Source organism: Hylobates moloch, unplaced genomic scaffold, assembly GCF_009828535.3.
Source record: "Hylobates moloch isolate HMO894 unplaced genomic scaffold, HMol_V3 SCAFFOLD_13, whole genome shotgun sequence".
In the NCBI taxonomy this organism is placed as follows: Eukaryota; Metazoa; Chordata; class Mammalia; order Primates; family Hylobatidae; genus Hylobates; species Hylobates moloch.
In genome coordinates this window covers 57,155,895-57,168,868 of record NW_026652288.1, presented here as the reverse complement: position 1 = coordinate 57,168,868, position 12,974 = coordinate 57,155,895, and positions in this window count along the sequence as shown.

The following is a 12,974-nucleotide window of genomic DNA, read 5'->3' as shown; positions in this document are numbered from 1 at the left end:
AGGACAGGTTTCGGCTCAGTTACCCTAGGCAGGGATCACAAACCTTCCCACCAACAGAGTGTGGAGAGAATGAACTCAGAGAGCGGGATCCCCAGCTGCAGAGCACAAGGTGATGGGACTAAAGAGTAGGGCCCAGGAGGGGCCACATGAGGAGCTAGATGTCACCTAAAACATTATCAAGCCACTTCTGTCTTTATCTATGTTACTCACACATTCACTTACAAACAAAAACAAGGTAAGGGGAGTTCATAGCATAATCTTGGAATTCAATAAATGGTATTTCAATCTGAATCTCATACCTTAGAGTCTGCAGAGAAGTGGCATGCTTTCGTTTTCAGATGAAAACCTAAAAATGTTGCTGTTTACTTGACCATGCAGAAAATCAAAGGTCAGCTAAATATACCACATTAACATAAAAGCCCCAATAATTTTTTTCTACAAATGGAAAAAAAATTACTCTTAGAATATCATTGAATACTCTCTTCTGACAATAGCTTCAACATGAAAACAAGGGATAGCTGAATGAATTCTTTTTGAGAACACATTTGAATAGAGACTTTTAAATATAAAACCGTCTTCAAGTCAAAAATGGATTCTGCAGAAAATATTCATTCCACATTCTGAAATGTATTATAAATGCAAAGTGGAATATTTTAGGTAATTGTATTCCAGATATTCCCTTTTATACTCAGATACGCTGTTGTTTTTGAGAACCCATTTAATCAGTAGAAAACTAAAATGTGAATTTCTAAAGGTAAAAATGTTCAAATGTGATCTTTGCTATCATTTAAAACATGCTTTGTTTAAGCTCTCAAAATGAAGCAAAATGTAAATTGTACTGTATATTGAAGTAGACTAATAATCAAAACAATTTAACTGCAAATATTGTAATTAAAGTAACAAGAGATTCTCTCATCTAGAAACTGCACCGACTTCTTTGCTTTACTGCTCTGCTTATCTGCTTAATAAAAATTCCTATTCATTCACTTTGAAAAATGCTGTACTATCAAAGAATAACAAATAGAGGATATCATTAACGATTAAAAGAAAACAGAGAAATTTTGAAGATGCTCCCTGACTTTGAAGCATAATTGCAAAGGCCTAAAAAGTAATAACAATAGTTTTGTGAATACTCCTAGGCAGTTATTTCTCTTTTCCTCTAATTTAATTCAATCACTCCTTTTACCTCCTCTCAAACTTATTTGATGTAACTTTCAAAAAGTTGCCCTGAGATAGGTTCCAGTGCTGAGATTTGCAAGATGATGGGTTTGTTGAACACCCCTAGGCACGTGGCATAGAGTTTGGTGATTGTTGGCACAACCAACAGACTAGAGGCACCACGCCAGTTCTCCGCCCTGATGCCTGCTAGATCCACCCTTCCAGCCTCAGTTGCCAGTAACAGCATTCAACTTCCCTGCTTATGGCACTTGCCATTTAAGGAAACTTTCAAACTCACAAGAATGGTATTATGGGACATCTTATCCAGGAACAATTGTTCTGCTGTCTCCAGTTCACCTGGATGGAAAGCAGCACGTGTGTCCTGCAGAAATGACGACCAGTCTAGAGCCATACCAGGGAACAGGTGGGTTAATGGCACTTGGTTGAACTTAATGCTGTAAATTAATTCCTTCCAGCTGGTCATTTATCCTCAGGAAATGTCCTGATTCTCAACCACTGTTTTCTAAATCTTGGAACAGAGTATCTCTCTTAGAATCTTGAAGCTGTCAATGCATGGAGGCCTTTATGCGGTTGTTTGGGAGACATTACCCAAATTTTCCAGATCTGGGAAAACTCTGTTTCCTCCTCCAGTCTTGCTGGCACCAATGAAGATTCACAGCAAATCTCATCAGCTATATTTGGTAACTCCAAAAGAATACATGCCCGATCTAATAGTTGTTTCTGGGTTTTTTTTGTTTTTTTTGTTTTTTTTTTTTGCCAATGCGATTGCTCACATAGATATGATTCTCAACAATTTGTATAGCTTTTCTTATTGAGGACACATAATGTAATGAGATTTTCCTTCTCGCAGGATAATGTTAAAGAAATGTATGAATCCTTACCCCTTCTAATGACTGACTTACAAAAATCCATTAGAGGGGACGCGTAAGCCTAAGAAAAAAATTAAGGAAAATGTAATAAAGAACAGGTTAAGACTTTCCCAAGATGTCTGAAAACAAAACTATGTTTCATGCCAGAAAACTTGACAGCTGCTACTCTGTAATTTTTTAAATATTTACTATAAACAGCATTAAGAATAGGCTGCTTTTTCCTCTAAAGGCACTTTGTGTTTTTGGTAAATGTCATTAGCCCCAATCAGCAGGTTCTCTTGACAATGTGGTTTACGTGCTATGAGGTTAGGGTTTGAGGATATAGAGAAGACGGATTTCTAGCAAACCAAAAATTGTTCAGAAAATACGACCATCACGTAATTCCTGAAGCCCACTCCATTAAGAAGCCCCATTGAAATACCTCCTTACTACTTCCTAGTAAAACTTCACTAAGTATTCTCATTGGGTTAGATTTGTCTTTTCTGATATACTTTATCTTGTCCAGATCTAGAAAATAAACTATGACCATGTTTCATGTAAATCCCTTAATTTTTATTTCTATGCACATTTATTTGCATGTCAAAAAGGCATTTGTTATTTGCCTCATTTGCTAAATGCTTCATCATCATGATTCCCACCTTTGCCCCAAAAGGAAACAGCTGATAGTCTCCCTAACTCTCTCCTAAACCCATGCAGAGGAAGAACAGCTTTCCCTGAAAAGCCAGGCAGTTTACAGGATTACCAGGAAAAACTAGAGGATAGTCAGAAGAGTCCAAACTTGAAGCCCCACAAGACAATCATCCTTATCCAATGACACCTTGATTAGAATTCCCAAGCATAGCCGGGCGCGGTGGCTCACGGGAGGCCGAGGCGGGCGGATCACGGGTCAGAAGGTCGAGGCCACGGTGAAAAAATTCACTAAGTATTCTCATTGGGTTAGATTTGTCTTTTCTGATATACTTTATCTTGCCCAGATCTAGAAAACAAACTATGACCATGTTTCATGTAAATCCCTTAATTTTTATTTCTATGCACATTTATTTGCATGTCAAAGAGGCATTTGTTATTTGCCTAATTTGCTAAATGCTTCATCATGATTCCCACCTTTGTCCCAAAAGGAAACAGCTGATAGTCTCCCTAACTCTCTCCTAAACCCATGCAGAGGAAGAACAGCTTTCCCTGAAAAGCCAGGCAGTTTACAGGATTACCAGGAAAAACTAGAGGATAGTCAGAAGAGTCCAAACTTGAAGCCCCACAAGACAATCATCCTTATCCAAAGACACCTTGATTAGAATTCCCAAGCATAGCTGTGTAGCCCTTTCGCAGAATAAGAATGGCTGCAAGGAGAGAAAGCCCAGGGAAAAGCTGTCAGTGAATGGCAGGGCATCTTCCTTGAGCCCCAGAACAGACCCAACGCTGATTAGCTGCGTTGGTCTTGAGCCAGCTGACTCTGCCACAGAACATGCTGGGGCTGACTGTCGCCTGCACGCCTGCAAGGAGAGAAACTGTTCTGTTCACTGAGTGCATTTTTGGAGACACTGTAGCCAAGAGGTAAAGTGTCAAAATACCTTCCTAAAATAGATAGTGCGCCTGCCAGGGATAAATGTGTACAAACCAAGGCTACAGCATCGTGGCTGTAGACAGTTGTTGGAAGCATCTGCTCGTATCTCAAAGAGGAATGAATATCAATCCTGAAGGGTGTGAGTGTTCTGGTGAGTCAACCTATGACAGGAGCGTGCAAGTTAATTATAGTTATCAGAGATTATTCTGTATTAGCACAGCAGCAAACCTGTTAGCCTGGTCTTTAGCACTTCTATTAACAGGCAAAGTAGTCCCTTTATGTATCATAGTTGTTCCAACACATTGAAGCTTGCCAAAAAGATTTTTTTTAAAAAGTCCATAAAGCTGACTGATTTTTGATATCTATGTCTAAAGCTTCAACAAAGCCTCTGCTAATGAGAAAAGATTATGTTCAAAGTTACAATTTGAAAACCCAAAGAGAAGATGTCCTACAATTTAAAAGACTCAGTGGAAATCTTTTCACCCCGTTAACACACAACTATCAGAGCCTGAAATAGAATGCTGAACCCCGAATTCGTGGCAAAGATTGCCATCATGATTTGAAAATACAGATAGAAACTATCTGTTAGAATGTGAAAACACAAGAGCATTCAAAGTCAAGTTGCTGCCTCTGACAGTGACTCAAAAAGACAGTTTGTAGAAGTCTAGATTCACTTTTATTAAAAAATAATCATGTTAGAAGAGTGCATAGGACTCAGCTACTGCAGCCTTCTGTCTTCCACCCTCCACCCTCCAACCTTACTTTGGGGAAATAAGACATAAAGAGCCAGGAGATCTGGCACTGTCACACGGCTAGTTAGGGCCAAAGCGAAAAGCAGAACCCAGATCCACTGACTTCTGGCTTACCACGCTGATCAACCTTCAAACATTAGAGATGATGCTGATACTGTTCTAGCTTTTACTGAGAACTTCTTCCACATAAAGCTATTCTGTAAAACATTTCACAAGCCCAGTTCTAATCCTTTTTCAACAGTCAACCAATTAACAGTTTTCATGTGTCTAGCATGAATACCTGGTTATTACATACAGCTAGCCTGAAAAGAACATGCAACACTGATGCCAAAATACTTTTTCACACAAAAATCCAAGATGAAGGTGAGGCTTAAAGCCACTCTTTGAATATACAACTTCCCACCATTTTTTTCAGATTTAAGTTTTTAAAAATAAAAGGAATTTCAAACAGTGCAGCCACATGGCAGTTATTGAGATCATGGTGGTCTAGACCTGGAAATCTAGGGTTGGTAGATAGAGAACGAACCCTCATTTTTCTCCCAAACCCAGTGCAGCTCAACCCCAAATCACAGAGAATGAGGCCATATCCCACTAATCCCAACCCAAGTCAATCCAGAGAGTGAAGGGAATGCTGCCAGGTCTTCCCCCTGACATGTCATCCAATCCAAGCCATGGACTAGCCCAAGCAGAATGGGTCAAACATTCCAAAAGTAGACTTGCCAAAAACAGGATAAGGCTCAGATTTTAGCCACAGTTGAAGAGCAACATGGAGGTGTAAACCCCAGTATTCACTGCCATCTGATGCCACCTTTGCTGTGATAGAAACAGAGCAATACAATATAGACTGGTACCATTGTGGCACCAGTGTGGATTCAGCATGAACGTGAACATGAAAAGGCTGCACTGGGCAAAACTGTGAAGTTTGCTTCGGTTCTCTATCCTTCCTCCATTTCAAGGAGCCTTTCTTTCTTTCCTGGAGGGATCACAATCCCTGGGAGTCTCCACCTTCATTTCCACCCTGGTTTTTCAGAGTCCTTGCGAAGGCTTTGCTCCCAAGCCTGCCACAGGCTCTGAACCTGGCCAGGCATCCTCCTTAGCATCCCAGCATAGCTGCTCTGTGTCCTGCTTGCTGCAACCCACCCTGCCCCCCGCCCACCATCTATGGAAAGATGATGACAGATAACCCATACCAGCTTATTAATGATTGAAGGTGATTTAATGCTGGGTTGACAGCATTCTAAAGATAGAAACAAGTGGCAAATTATCCTGTGACATGCCCAGGTACTTGCCAATAACTGTCAACCCTCATAAATCAGGATGGGGAAAGAGAGTACAGCAATTCTGTAGCAAGTGTCCCGCAAGTCAAGAAGACAAGGTCACACAAATGTGGAACCAGGCCAGGGGAAAAAAAAAGAGCGGGAATGGGGGAGGTGAGTTATTTCAAGCTTTACTTTGTCTGTGTCTAAGACCATTGCACAGACATTAACTCCTTTTATTAGGGAAGCAGAAGGGCAAGGAGTCAAAGATTCGGAACCAAACCTCATAGAGTGAATCTGGTCCTACCACTTAACAGTTGAGTGGCCATGGCCCAATTGCTTAACCTTTTTAAACCCCACTTTCCCCATCTGTATTTCTAGGATTATTTTGAAGATCATATGAACTAATGAATGTTAAGGTGCTTTGCATGAACCTTGAACAGAGTAGGTGCTCGATAGGGCGAAATCATTATTACTCTTTTTAATATTAACCATCCTTATCACAGCAAGGCTGTGCACTTTCTATTTTGTCATGCTTCCTCTGCAGTCAGCAGCACAGCCTTGTATCACCAAAGGTGGAAATCTTGTGGTGCCAAAGAGTGCAGGCTTTGCCACCACACAGAGCCAAATTTAATTGCCCACTCTGCCACTTACTCTGTGTCCCTGAACAAATCACCTGACCTGAGCCTCCTCAGTTTCCTCATCTGAAAGTAGAAGTAATAACATCCATCTCCTAGGTTTCCTGCAAAGATCGAATACAATAAAGTATGAAAAATATTTAACACACAGTCCAGAACACAGGAAATGCTCAATAAACAATAGCTGGTGGTGTTAGTAGTAGAGGTAGTATTCCACCAAAGGCATGTGTGCCTCAAATGACTCACTAATCTGCCCCAGTTCCAGTCATGACCCAAAGGCCTCCATCCATCACTTCTCATCAGATGGCACCTCATGAGTGACTTTGCCTAGCCTTCACCCTTTGAAGTCAGTCTTTCCACACATTACTTTGTTTATTTACTTCAGTGCAATTGTCACAATCTGTAATTAACTTAGGGCTTTGGGTTTACTTGTTTATTTTCCTTTTAAAAGGAAAATAAAGACAAGATGCTGATGAAGAAAGGAACTATTTCCAGGTTCCTTACATTATATAATTAGACTGTATGATCCACAAGGGAACTGTGTCTATCTATCTAGTTCCCCATTGTATTAGTCCCTTCTCATGCTGCTAAAGATATACCCAAGACTGGTGATTTATAAAGGAAAGAGGTTTAATTGGCTCACAGTTCAGCATGGCTGGGGAGGCCTCAGGAAACTTACAATCATAGCAGAAGGGGAAGCAAACAAGTCCTTCTTCACATGGCAGCAGCAAGAAGAAGTGCCAAGCAAAAGGGAGAAAAGACGCTTATAAAACCATCAGATCTCGTGAGAACTCACTGTCATAAGAACAGCATGAGGGTAACTGCTCCCATGATTAAATTACCTCCCACTAGGTTCCCTCCCATGACATGTGGCGATTATGGGGAACTATTCGAGATGAGATTTGGGTAGGGATACTGCCAAACCATATGGCCCATCATATATCTACATCAAGCAGAGTAAACTCATAATTAATGTATGTTAAGTGAACGTATGTATGAATTCTACCCTTAGGCCTAGCCATGCTGGCCTGTGTGAGCCTTGAGATAATCTGCTGAAGGTATTCATGGGGAAACAGTGGGAGGTTGTTCAGGCCAATCATCAGGTATCTGCCTCATGCCTATAAGCCTGTGTTTCTCAAAGTTTAGTGTGCATAGGAGACACCTGTGGACACTGTTAAACTCTATTCGTGGTTTTCACCACAGCCAATACTAGATTATAAGCAACATGGGTAGAGGCTAAGAATCTGCATTTTTGTTGAGCTGTCCCAGATGTTTCTGATGTAGGATGTTGAGGACCACACATTGAGAAATGCTCTTTGAAGTATCCATTTCCTGAGATGGCATTTAAGACTTACTCTCTTCTTGCATAGTGAGATGAGACAATCTGGTGGGGAGATGAGACAGTAAACCCTTATAGAGCAGTGCAAGGCATATTCAAGGGTTAAAATGACATAGGAATGCAAAAGTACTTTGGGAATGCATACAAGGAGAAGTCTAGATGGGCTCTGGGGCTACAGTTGACTCTTGAGCTTGAAAATAAGAGGGAGAAAGGCCATTCCCCTACTGGGCCAGAAAACTAGAACTAAAAAAGCATCCCCTGTATATCACGCCACTTGACTGAGCAGTGAGTTACCTACCAGTACTGTTGATATTCTCAACATCTCAGAAAAAACATATCCTGGTATGGATTTTGTAAGACAGCACAGGGGTAAAGATTCTGTAAATCTCAAGGGAAGGCAAACATTTTTAGGAGCCCACTAAGGTCATGGTGAGCGTCGCTTTCTGCCCAGTATCTTTTGTTAGACCATTGTGTTCAGTTCTAAAGAATAAATTCATGGATGAGACACACAGTTTAAAGGGGTTTTGAGTAGAATGGGGCATAAAAATGTAGTGGATGAAGAATAAGGAAGCTGGAGTCCCTGTTTGTCACAAGCTTCGTGACCTTGGGCAAATCCCTAATGTACATGATTTTCATGATTATGCATTGAGTGTACACCTACGGTAAGTATTTTTCTGTATGTAAAAAAAATGCATTCAATAAAAAGAAATGGGGAAAAAATAGAAAAGAAAAAAAGTATCCTGATTTCAGAAATTTGAGCTCTTCCCATGGCATGACCACCCAACGGAGGCACAGCTAATGGTGTTTCCGGAGAAATTCGTTGATGACATTCTTTAAAAACATAAATGAGAAATGCAAAACAACTTTGAAAAATTCCATTTCTTTTTTTAAGCTTGCTTGCAAGGGCTGGATGAATGTGGGAGACACGGAATCAGAATGGATACTTAAGAATTACATAAAGAGAAGATGACAGATTTGAGGGGGAGAAGTTAACAAGTTTTTACTTCATTAGAAGAAAAACTGTCAGTTCAATTAGTATTTATTTCATTCCTGCAGGAGGTAGGACACCACCATATGTAATCAAAATACTGAAGAGGATTTATTTCATGCATTAAATAAATTCAAGCTAATTAGCAATCATGTTCACTTCCTTCCAAAACTGTACCATACTATGGCTCATAACAAAATATGTCATATTCCACAATTGGAAAGTCCCTTAGCTCCAAGAATTTTGTTGCCACCCAAACTCAATACTTTTACTTACAGGAAAAATTATTTTAAAATTATATTTAAAATGTGTTCTCTGTGTCTAATCATTTTACTTCATTTTGTACACCCGCTGAAAATTTGAATCATGACTAGGAAGAGGGTGGTCTCTCTCACTCTGCAGCTTTTTAGTAGGTTATTTTAAAGATATTTACCCTGTGTAAAATAAAAAGGAAATAGACAATGCTGACAGTTTGCCTGGTCAATGTGAAATGTTGGCATAATTCCACTCTCGGCTCTGCAGGATTCTAAAAAGATGAGCTCATGTATTTAGTGTAGGATTTAATCTTCACTTCTGTCCCCTCAGGGATTCTTCCATTCATGGAGTTCCTCCTGAAATCAGGACAGAAGATGAGTTTGGGCAACAATACCTAAGAATGTATGCGGGTGAAGTGGGTGGTATTGAATAATCAGCTTGTTAGGTATTCTCAGGCTTGTACAAAAGCTGGTTAGGTCTGGCTTGAGGGAATATTAGGTTAAAACAGGTCAGTTTAGACAACTTCATGCAGTTGCTCTGTAACATAAAAATAATGTCTATCTCCTTGCTGGATGCTCAAAGGGTAGAGGGGAAACAAGTGAATTTGCTACTGTGTGTGTGATTCCAATCAACAAGCAAGAACTGGTGATATGGAAGCTACTAAAATCTTGGAAGAGATAGTGTTATCTTCAAGTTGAACAAAAACAAAGAAAGGGAGAATAGATACATGTGTGTTCTCTTAGACTCTAGATAGAATATTTTAAAATCAGAGAAAAGAGCCTACGGAAGATGCAACTATAAAAAGAAACACATCTCAAGAAACTCTAAAAATTACAATCTCTACTAAAAAAAATTCCTGAGCAATCTTTAGGTAAAGAAGAACTGAATTAAAGACTGTGATTGCACAGGCTGCTTGTTTATGAGTTTAATTTTAGAAGAACTTGAACACAAGCAGTCCAACCAGCTCCACAGCCTCGCTCCCGCTTGCCCCGCCAGAATGCCTCCTCCATATCCTGCACCCTCACAACACAGCTAAGAGCTTTTACTTACCGAGCATTTACTATGAGTCAGGGCAAGTTGTTAACTGCTTTTAAATATCATTTAATCCTCACCATGACTCTGCAAAGTAAGTACTGTTATCTCTAATCTAAAGATAAGACAACTGAGGTTCAGAAAGATTAGGTACATTGCCTTATATCACGCAGCTAATGAGCAGCAGAGGTGGAATTCCTATAAATAGGTTTATATTGTATAAATAACTTATAAGGATGGTGTAATGAACAGACGGGAAGATGACATAACATTAGCAGAGGACAACAATAATAATGAAAATTAAGACTCCGTGGCTGCCTGCGGTGGCTTACAACTTTAATCCCAGCACTTTGGGAGGCTGAAGCAGGAGGATTGCTCATGGGACCAGTTTGAGACCAGTCTGGGCAACATAGCAAGACTCCATCTCTACCAAAAAATTTAAAACTTAGCCAGGTGTGGTGACCCATTCCTAAAGTCCCAACTACTCAGGAGGCTAAAGTGGGAGGATCACTAGAGCCCCAGAGTTTAAGACCACAGTGAGCCATGATCACATCACTGTACTCTAGTCTGGGTGGCAGAGTAAGACCCTGTCTCTAAAAAAAAAAAAAAAAAAAACCTTATCATGCACTTAGTCTAAATATTTCACCTCTACAGTTATTTCTCTATATCTGTTTTTTCTATGTTCCCAGTAACCCTATGCAGTAGGAAATTTTATTACCCAATTTTGCACAGGGGAAAACAGATTAAATAACCTACCTAATGTTACACAGGCAGGATTTCGAGCCCATGCTCTTAAACAGTAGGTTATAATGCCTTGTAGAAAGAGGCAGTATTGGCTGATTCCTCTTTAACTTCAATTAGTCATTCAGCAAACATTTCTTAACCACATGCTGGGAGCCCAGCACATTTTTAAGCACTGGAGACACAACAGAGAGCAAAACGAACAATACAGACAACTGAAACCTCCTGCTGCCATGGAACTTAAATTCTGGTGGGAGAGTCAGATGAAAAACAAGATGGTATAAAATGTGAGGTACATTAGATAGTGATAAGTAGTGCTAAGGAGAAAAAGCAGAGAAGGAAATAGAAAGTATGCATAGGAGAATGAAATTTTAGAGAAGGTATCTGCAAAAGTCTTCACTAAAACTTTTGAATAAACACCTGAAGGGAGTGAGGACATGAGCCACGTGGGTATCTGGACAAAGGACATTTTGAGCATGGGAATGGCAAGTGCAAATGTCCTGAGGTGAAAGCCTATCTGGTGAACTCAGGAAAGCAGTGTGACTAAAACAGAGGGAGGAAACGTGATGGAAGAGGAGGTCAGAGAGTAACTTGGGATAGAAGTAACAGGGAGCCAGATCATTTAAGGCTTTGTAGGTCATGCATAGGGCATTGGCTTTTATCTGAGCAATCTGGAAAAACATTGCAGTATTATGAGTAGAGGAATGACATGATACGGCCTATGCTTTGGAAAGATTACCCTGGCTGCTGTGTGGAAAACAGAAAACAGAGCAAAGGTGAAAGCAGGGAGACCAGTTAGGAGGCTATTACAAATATCCAATGAGAGATAATGGTGGTTCACCTAAGATGGTAGCCATGGAGGAGATGAGTGACCTGATTCGGGACATATCTTAAAGCTAGAGCCAATAGGATTTGTTGATAGTGTGAGACAAAAGATGAATCAATTAACTCCAAGGTTTGGGGGCTAATCAACTAAAAGAATGGAATTGCCATTTTAGAGATAAAGAAGACCATGGGAGTAGCAGTTTCTTTGAGAGGAGAGATGGATATCAGTTGTTCAGTTTGATCTTGTTCAATTTGTGATGCCTATTTGATATCCAAGTAGAAATTCTGATTAGGCAATGGGGGTATGAAGTACAAGTCTGAAATTCCATGGAGTGTCCAGGCTGAAGATAGATTGGGAATTATCAACAGGAAAATGTTACTTGAAGCCATAAGGCTGGATAAGATCATTTAGGGAGAGACAGAAAGAGAAGAAGACCAAGAACGAACACTGGGGTGTTGCAATATTTGGAGGTTAGAGTTAAGGAAGAACCAGTAGAGGAGACATCACTTTGCAAAAAGGTTAATGGAAACCAGAAGAGTGTGGTGTCCTCGAAGCTAAATGAAAAAATATCCCAAGGAAGAGAGACCAACCTACTATGTTAAATGCTTCTAGTAGGCCAAGGAGAGGAAGATTGATAATTTGATCACTGTATTTGAGAAGGTGGTTGTCACTGGTGACCTTAACATGAGCAGCAGAGTGGAGAGGTGAAAGACTGACCACAGTCATGGAGACCTCAAGTGCAGACAATACATTTGAGAAATTTTCCTAAGAAAGAAAATAGAAAAACAGAGCAACTGAAGAGGGAAATAAGGTCTATAGAGACCTGTGTTGAAGAGGAAGGAAATAATGCCTAGATTCTGGTAGGAATGATCCAATGTAAAGGCATTATTTGGTGATAAAAAGGAGCAGAGAGAATTCTGGCAGCAGTGCCCTTGAGTAGGCAAAAGCAATGAGATTCAGTGCCCAAGTGGAGGAATACAAGCCAAAGAGAAGGCACAGCATGTAGACAGAGATGTACATGGGTGATTAGGTGTGCTGAGAGGAACTTGTGGAGGTTTTCTTGCCATAGCTCCAATTTCTTTGGTGGATTGGGAAGCAACGTCAGCAGTTGAAACTCAGTGAGGGAGGAGATGTTAAAGGTCTGAAGAGAAGAAAGAGGAAATTAAATCATTGTCTAGGCAAACAGAAAATTGTACGCAAAGGAAACACAGTCAAACTGATGGGAGGAATCATGGTTCACTTGAGGTTACTGATCACGAATTTGAAGTGTGAACAGGCAGCAGTTTGTTTTTTTTTTCTTAGCTGTGTCTGAAAGGGGTAAAAGAGGGCCAAAATCTAGTCTGTGTCTCATACCCAGAGAAGACACCTTTTCTTAATTCATCCACCCAGAGGGGTTGCCTCTGGTGTTTGACTGGTGGAGACACTAGATTGAAGGTCCTAGGAGTGTTGAAAGATTGTTGGAGCTAGGCTGCTGCAAGAAGTGGGCAATAAAGATGAAAAACATGATCTAGGAGCTGAATGTTTGAAATTAAGATTCT